The sequence below is a fragment of the Nicotiana attenuata genome, chromosome 2, assembly GCF_001879085.1.
Source record: "Nicotiana attenuata strain UT chromosome 2, NIATTr2, whole genome shotgun sequence".
Lineage (NCBI taxonomy): Eukaryota > Viridiplantae > Streptophyta > Magnoliopsida > Solanales > Solanaceae > Nicotiana > Nicotiana attenuata.
Window position 1 is genome coordinate 75,400,115 of NC_031990.1, and position 8,710 is coordinate 75,408,824.

An 8,710-nucleotide genomic window follows, 5' to 3' on the forward strand; every position below is an offset into this window, starting at 1 on the left:
AAACACCCAACATCATTCAAGTACTAAACAATCACACCCATTAATGACCCACACTAGGGTTGAGCCACAACCCTAGCTAATGGGTTTAGCTAGACATAATGGCAACAGAAATTAAAGAAGAAGTAGATAAAATCAACATAATAATTAACTAGGAAGTTAATCTACACGAATCCACGTTAAAACAAGATTAAAATGCCCAAAATAGGCTAAAACTTGAATCTCACGAGTGCTGCTGCTATTTGATGTCTAAAAACTTGACCTAGAAATAATAAAATATTCTATTTATACTGTGCCAGAAAAATCGGACAAAAATACCCTTGCGGGGCTGGCGCGGACCGCGCATAAATGCAGCGCGGCCGCGTAGGGGTCTTGGCCTTCGATCATTCACTTCTGGAACTGGGGACGCGGACCGCACAAAGAAGTAGCGCGGCCGCACAGGCTAATGAGCGCGGACCGCACAACACTGAAGCGCGACCGCGTAAACACCAGCGCGACCGCGTAAACACCAGCGCTGACCGAATCTCCTAGCGCGGCCGCGCAACAAATCAGTACGGTCCGCGCTAGGGCCTATATTCACTTCTCAAGTCAAGCTTCGCCTATGATTTCGTCTCAACAAACATTCAGGGCAAGTTCTAGATTGTTGGCTTGGAGCTTAGACTCATACTTCAACTTCTCACCACACTCACACTCAAGGTTTGCTAAAGATATCGAGTTGAGAGCCCACAACGACCTTAGTTCCAATTCAAGCGCACAATGGCCCCACACGACCATATGATGATTGTTTGGTCAACACAAGAGTCTCAAGGCCACAATTTTCACCATCCTAAACACAAAGTTATGTCTTTGACCATGGGATCAGAGGCAAATGTGTTAGGCCCAAGTGAAGCTTGCCTGATGTCCTCTTAACTACAAAATTTTTGAAAATCAAAAGAAGAAAAATCAAAAACGGACTCAAACCCTTAAGAAGGTTGTCACGCCATCTATCATTGGGAAGAGCCACCCGGTTCGCACAACACACTACCCTTGGAAAGAACCGTGGCATTAAGAAAACCAAGGGCTTATTGAAAACACTAAAACCGAAATAAAAGGCTACGAGCCTCACTACTAGGCTAAAAAAAACGAAAAATTTGAACGAAAATTAGAAAAACCGAATGAATATGTACAATGGGGAGTAGAATATACAACGGGATGAATATATACATAGGAGTCTAAAAGTAGCCAAAGTTAAAAGTTATATACATGCCAACTATTTAAAAACCAAAAGCTAGACTAGAAAAAAAAATCCAAAACATAGGCTAGAAATGAAATAAATATATACAGTCATCCAATGTATCAGAATCAAAATGGTAGGGCGCACCCCCACGAATAAAAGCTGGCATTGTCCCCAATGCCAACTACCAAGATAGCTCAAAAACATAGTAAAAGGATATAGAGAGGCCCCTCAAGCCTAGTCCACATGCGTGGGGTCTCCTGTCATCCCTGGATCCTCTGTAGTAGCCGGGACCTCAGACTGGTCTCCGACCTGCTGCTGCTGTGCTGCTGGGACATGATCTGGATCAAGAACAGGCTGAACCACCGGTGGGACACTGGATGTACCCTCATGAACCTGGGCCACCTCTATCACAACTTCCTCAGTGCTAGGGAGTTTCCTCTTCTTCCTCGGCCTGGGGGTCTCCTCCTGCTGTGGCTGAAGTGCTGCTGGATCAATAGTTGGCTCCCCTAAGAGCAAGTCAAGTGGCATCTGATCCGCCAAAAGCTTATCCACATCCTCCCTCAACTTCATCACTGACTCCTTGGAGGCCTTCTGCTTCCTCAATTTCCTGTGCTCCCTAGCAAGTTTACCCAGTGCTGTGCTGTGTGCTCCAACTGCCTTAGCCAAGGCATTCCGTGTCTCCATCATCTTTTCCTGATTGGCCAGGATCTTCTTCAGTGTCTCCTCAATAGAAAGAGGGATCTCAACTGTGGAAGGGGTTGACTGTGTCTGAACTACAGTGGCCAAGTTTGACAACTTGGATGTCGCAGCTGACATCCAGTTGTTCAAACTGGCTAGAGATTGAGCAAGCTGGTGGGCAGTGAACCTGTGGGTCTTCGAGGAAGGGACATCCTGGTCTGCTGCAGTAGATGGACCAGTACTAGAAGAAGGACCCTGAGGCAATGTCTCACTGGTAGCTGGGATAGTGGAAGGCTCAGTGGACTGCTGAATAACCGCTGGCTCCTCAGACTGGCCAGGTGCGGTGGAAGTGGATGCCTGAGGCTTTTAAGACCTCTTTGGGTTGTCGGGACCCAACTGACTGTACCATGAGTAGGGGGCCACTGGATCTACCTGAACATCAAATTTCTTCTTCTTTACCTTCAACTCTCTGAAGTACAGGGAAAGAGTGTTTGGGAAGGGGTAGTTTGTGTTTGTCTCCTGCCGTACCGTAGAAATCACTCTTGACATGATGTTGCCCACATTCAGAGGAAAACCGGCCATAATGGAAGCTACTAACACTGCACGAGGAATAGGAACTGTGTGATCATGAGTTGAAGGATCAAGCCTACTACACACGAAGGTCAACCACCCCTTTGCTTCAAAACTGAACGTGTTTCTCAGAATTTTCTCTCCTGCCTTCAACCAAACTGGGACAGTGCCCGGAGCTGCCAAGTGCTGGGCCAACCACGGGCGAACCTCTTCTTTCATTGCCAGCTTTTCTAAGTATTGGGTTTCGTCTTCTTCATTGAACCCCAAAAATTCGTTCAGAGACTTCCCATCAAACATCACCACCTTGTCCCTCACTTTTGTCACCTTTGAATCTCTCACCACATGATAGACATTACAGTAAAACTCTTTCACCATATGTTCATTTGCAACTATGCAACATTCCTTGAAGAACCCCCAACCCTCTCTAGTTCGGAATTGTGCTTGCACATGTGGGTTTAGAGGAAGAAGATCAGAATCAATAAATTGCCTCTCCGGAATCAACTTTCTTTTGGGCCACCACTCTCGAAATCTGTGGAAGGCTATTTCACTGACAAATCTATCAGCCCATGCTTCCGGTTTTCTTGTTCTCTCAATACCACCAACTTGGGGTTCACCCCCCTCGCCGTATCCTGCACTCTCCCCAGACAATGAAGCTGTGGGGGAGGTGGAGTATTGTGCCTCACTTTTATCCTCGGACTCATCAGACGAGTCCAAAACTACATTCACCGGTTTCTTGAGGCTTTTATCAGATGGTCCCTTGGAGGTATGTGAAGCTGAGGGACAGTCATGCAATTGAAGCGAAAGAGACATGTGAGTTGGAGCAGATTCATAAGTAATACTCCGGGATGGGGCGTACTCACTCCCCGAAGAATGGGAGGCAGCTCTATCAGCTTCCCGTATTATCTTGCGGGTCTTTTTGATATTCTCCCGAGTCTGGGGAGTGAGTTTAACAACCCGCTTCCCTTTCCCCCTCGGGAGGAGCCACCCCTCCCAGGTTGTTATTCTTTTCCCCCTCGCTGCTTACCATGATCTGCAAAGGAAATTCTAACATTGTTAGTTGAGGCATATGCAGTGAATTGTATGGTACAGTTGAAAGCATGGGTGAACAACAGGAATGCAGAATAGAAGAGGCGCGGACCGCGCAAAAGTGTCACGCGGACGCGCTGGACTGGCGCGGACCACGTAAAACTAGAGCGCGGACCGCGGTCAAGATGCACCAGAGACACCACTCTCTGAATCTCACTGACGCGGTCCGCACTGTTTTGGTGCGCGGCCGCGCTAGACTGTCACGCCTAGCGTCGTTGTAGTATAGTGGTGAGTATTCCCGCCTGTCACGCGGGTGACCCGGGTTCGATCCCCGGCAACGGCGCCAAAAAGTGATTAGGTCGCAGCGGACTCAACCTTAGGAAGAGTGGGTGCTAATACTTTTACCCAATAGTGGTATCGGGGTCAATTTCCACAGGGAGCTAGAAAGGGAGTTGGATATTTGTTTAGCCTAGAATAGCGTGTTTGCTTCTAATTGATCTTCTATCATTTTTGGGTTTCTGTGATTATCAACTACAATTTAACAGCTACTAATTATAACTAAATTATGCGAAGAGATTTAATCTAGATTGTATGCAAGATAGAGAAAGGCACTAAGGTCGTGGCATTTACCTAGGTGGTCAACTAACGGGTAGAGATTCCTAATACGAGAATGATGATTATGGGGCTTATGATATAACCGTTGCACGATAGCACTCACTCTCACACCTCTCGGTAGAAAGGGTGATTTTGCCCAAATGACTCTCTCGAGACCAATTGGGTAGGCTAACAAACCAAGCAACTTAGGGTTCAAGTTGGGTAATCACTCTCTCGAGGTCTTACCTGTTAATTGGGACTACCATTCTCTTGGGTCCATCCCAATTCCTTGTTGGGTTAACTTTGAAGTCATAGACACTCTTTCTCAAGAAGAGTCAAGACTCACTAAGCTAGACTTAGTGTTTGCAACCACCAAATCCTAGTTAAAACATAAAATCAACCCAAATATCAAACACCCAACATCATTCAAGCACTAAACAATCACACCCATTAATTAGCCACACTAGGGTTGAGCCACAACCCTAGCTAATGGGTTTAGCTAGCCATAATAGCAACAGAAATTAAAGAAGAAGTAGATAAAATCAGCATAATAATTAACTAGGAAGTTAATCTACACGAATTCACGTTAAAACAAGATTAAAATGCCCAAAATAGGCTAAAACTTGAATCTCACGAGTGTTGCTGCTATCTGATGTCTCAAACTTAACCTAGAAATAATAAAATATTCTATTTATACTATGCCAGAAAAATCGAACAAAAATACCCCTGCGGGGCTGGCGCGGACTGCGCATAAATGGAGCGCGGCCGCGTAGGGGTCTTGGCCTTCGATCATTCACTTCTGGAACTGGGGACGCGGACCGCACAAAGAAGTAGCGCGGCCGCACAGGCTAATGAGCGCGGACCGCGCAACACTGAAGCGCGACTGCGTAGACACCAGCGCTGACCGCGTAGAAATGAGCGCTGACCGTGTTTGGAATCTCCTGAAATGGGTGCTCTCTGAATCTCCTAGCGCGGCCGCGAAACAAATCAGGGCGGTCCGCGCTAGGTCCTCCTGTCCCTACTTCAATGATTTTTGTTACTTGAGCAGGTTTCACTCCGTTTCGAGCTGATTCTTGACTTTCGTCATCTTGTCGCTCAAACCTGCAATCAAGCGCACTTTGTAAGCATTCTGGGTCTATTTCATGACAATTCATACATAAGGCATAGGCAAGTATGGGCATAAAACGTGTTAAAATCACAGTTATCAATGGCGCCTAACATCGCTTTCTAGGCAAACCAATAACAAATAAGCAAAAATAAATTTCAACGATAGAGAAATAGCATAAATAACTGAAGTCAAAAAGACAATACAACTGAAAATCACTCAAATCTGGTGTCACCGAGTGCATGAGCTCTATAGAATACTAAATACAACGTCTGAATAAAATGCGATATTATTTGGAAGACTAAACAGTAATAATATGAGCTAAAGGAGGGACCTTCAAGGCCTACAAAAGGGATAGCGGTGCTATCTCGAAATCTCCATGCAAGTCCGGTGAATAGCTCTCTAGCAATACCACCTATATCAGCAACACTCGGATCTTCATTTAAAGTGGAGAGTGTAGCATGAGTATAATCGACCCCATGTGTTCAGTAAGTAGCAAGCCTAACCTCAGTTTGAAAGTAGTGACGAGATTGGCAGGGTCCAATTTTCACTTTAAACAGCCAAAACAATAGTAATATCATAATAGTAGCAAAAGGAAAAGCATCTCAAATAATGTCAATTTCAACTCTATCATAATAAGAGGATAAATAAGCATGCTTTTCAAGTATATCAATCAAGGCATCAAATTTTCCACAAAAATCACCTAGACAGGGATTTATCAAAGTAAAACTGCGATTTCAAACTCTAAGAATCAAATAAGGACATGAAATATCAATTAGCATGAGTAAAATACAACTATATGCTTCCATGACAAGCATACATGCCAAAATCAACAACATTACAACTTAATCATCAAGTACAGCACATTCATAATGCCTGGCATAAGCACCCCTCAATCATACTCTCAGCATACTCACGGTACTTAGAAAAATGCCCTTGAATTATCATATATACACATACACTCAGCACTGTACGAGTGCCTAGCATAAGCCTCTCACTAAGCACATATCAAGTGCCAGTACTCACAGGGTTATTACCTGACTCCAGAGGGGGTGAATCTAGCCCAAGCGTTCATCGGATCAAAAGTCAATGATCAATATCACTCAGCCCAATATGGGATGTTGATGTAAGCTTCATCTTACCACCAATATCAACACGGCTCTATGGCCCAAGACCAGCCATCAATCCGCTCAATATGGATCTATGGACAAAATCAATCATCAATCTCCTCAAATCTCAATGTGCTCACACCTCACAGTATCATGACTAAAATACCGCATGGAATATACCAATATGCCACAAATCAGTTCTAACCTTGTCATACACATAAGGACACTAACATGTGAGATAACATATAAAGAGTATACAGAGATAGAGATATAACATGCGGACATAATATAATGACTGAAAATTATGACTACGGCTAAGACAAATAGCTCGACATAGCAAAAATAGCCATATTATGTCTCAAACGGATAAGCAATAACCTAGACATGATATCTAGCATGAAAAATAGCTCACGTAGTAAAACAAGTGAACAAAATACGGTATCATCGAAGCATGATTAGATAAAATAAGACATATAATAGCCTATGATTTACCCGATTCATTAATAACAACGATGCATGCATATGCTCATCATCTCTCATATGCGACACCCCAACATATAGCAAACATCATAGACTACAGAAAAATACCCTCAAGTCAAGCTTAGGCAAGTTATACATACCTCGAACAAGCAAGAATCAATACCCCACGAGTCCAAATATGTGATTACATAAAACCAAGTCCAAATCGACTCCAAAATCCTCAATTTTTACTCTTCAAAAATTGAGGCAAGACCCCCAAATTTCTCTTTCAAATCTCATAATCTATATGTATTAATCAAGGGGGAAACAAGATATTATATCAAAATCAAGTAGAAATCACTTACCCTCAAAGTGGTGATTAAATTTCCCTAAAAAATTGCCTCTAGTCGGGCTCCATAACTCAAAATAATAAAAATAAGACAAACCCTCGAAATATAATCTCCTGCCAGCAATCTCTGCATCGCGGTTGCACAATTCTCGCAGAAGAGCAAACCAGCCGACCAGTCACTTTTGAGCACTCCGTCAGTTCCTACGGAGCCTATGATGCGTTCCTAATGTGCATCCGTACATGTGCTTCTGCGCAGGCAAGTCCGCATTTGCGGACTCCCAAGATCAGGCCAAGCTCCAAATCTGCGACCTCCTCTCCACTCCTAAGACCTTGCACATGCCACTAAATATTCCGCAGGTGCGACACACTAGAACCAGTTCTGCCAACATGCAACAAAATGATCTGAAATCAATTCGAAACATACCTGATCCCTCAGGGACCCCGTTCAATCGTACCAACCAGTTTGAATACACTATCTAGACCTATAAAGCCTCCAAATACATACGAGATCATCACGTCTATGAATCAAAGATCAAACCAAAAATTGGACTTCTCTTAAGTTCATAATTTCTGCTACCAAGCGTCTGATTCATGCCTAGCCAATCTGAATCACAACCAAACTCTGTACACAAGTTTTAAATGATATAACGAACCTATTCCAAGTTTCGAAACCAATAATCTGTATTTAATATCATCAAAGTCAACTCCCGGCCAACCCTATGAACTCTCCAAATCTTTAAATTGCTAACTTTCGGCAAATAGTGCCAAAACATCCTAGGAACCTCTAAATCCAAATCTGCACATACACCTCAGTATAAAATCATCATAAGAACCAATTGGAACCAGCAAATCACCAATAAGAGATAATCTACTCGAAAGTCAAACCTTAATCAAACTCTTACAACTTATGTTTCCAACAAGGGAACTAGGTATTCCAATTCACTCCCAAACCTTCCCGAAACCATACTAACCATCACCACAAGTTAGAAAACAACAAACAAATATATGCATAGCATCAAATAGGAAAACAAGATTCAAATACACTAAACGACTGACCGAGTCGTTACAAATATATACAACAAAAAACTTGGGAGATTATGGATATTGTTCAATTAGTGTTCGAATTGAAATAATGGGGGTTGGGGACGAATCTAATTAAGCTCAAATATAAAAGACCATTTTGAGATTTTTCTCGACGTCCAACATCTGAAAGAACAAGTGAACAAAAAAGAATTCAAGACCACTAAGATTAATCCTAAGTGAAACAGCAACAAAACAACCCTACCACACAAATTAATCATGAAAACGAAAATACTGGAATCGAAATCTTTACTAATAAGAAACTTCCATGAAACATAGTCATATAATTAATCACTATTCTTTCGGGCCCGAAGTTTCCTTAGAACTTTTTATCCAAATGATATTGTTAGAAAGCGAAAAGCTTTAAACTCGACAACGGGATTTTTTGTGTCAGCCAGTAATTGCAGTCACTCTAACTACTATACCATTACATTACTCCAATAAATCTTGCTCAATACAAATTAAAATAGATTTAGGTTATATTAGGCAGTGTGATTTTATTCTAGGATCTTGTGGGGTTGAGTTTT

The 8,710-nt window shown here is 42.8% G+C and overlaps 1 non-coding gene across 1 annotated transcript; it reads left to right on the top strand.

Annotated features, from left to right (window-relative positions):
* On the top strand, positions 3,759 to 3,830 carry TRNAD-GUC. The gene has a single exon. It is a non-coding gene; the product is annotated as a tRNA-Asp (tRNA).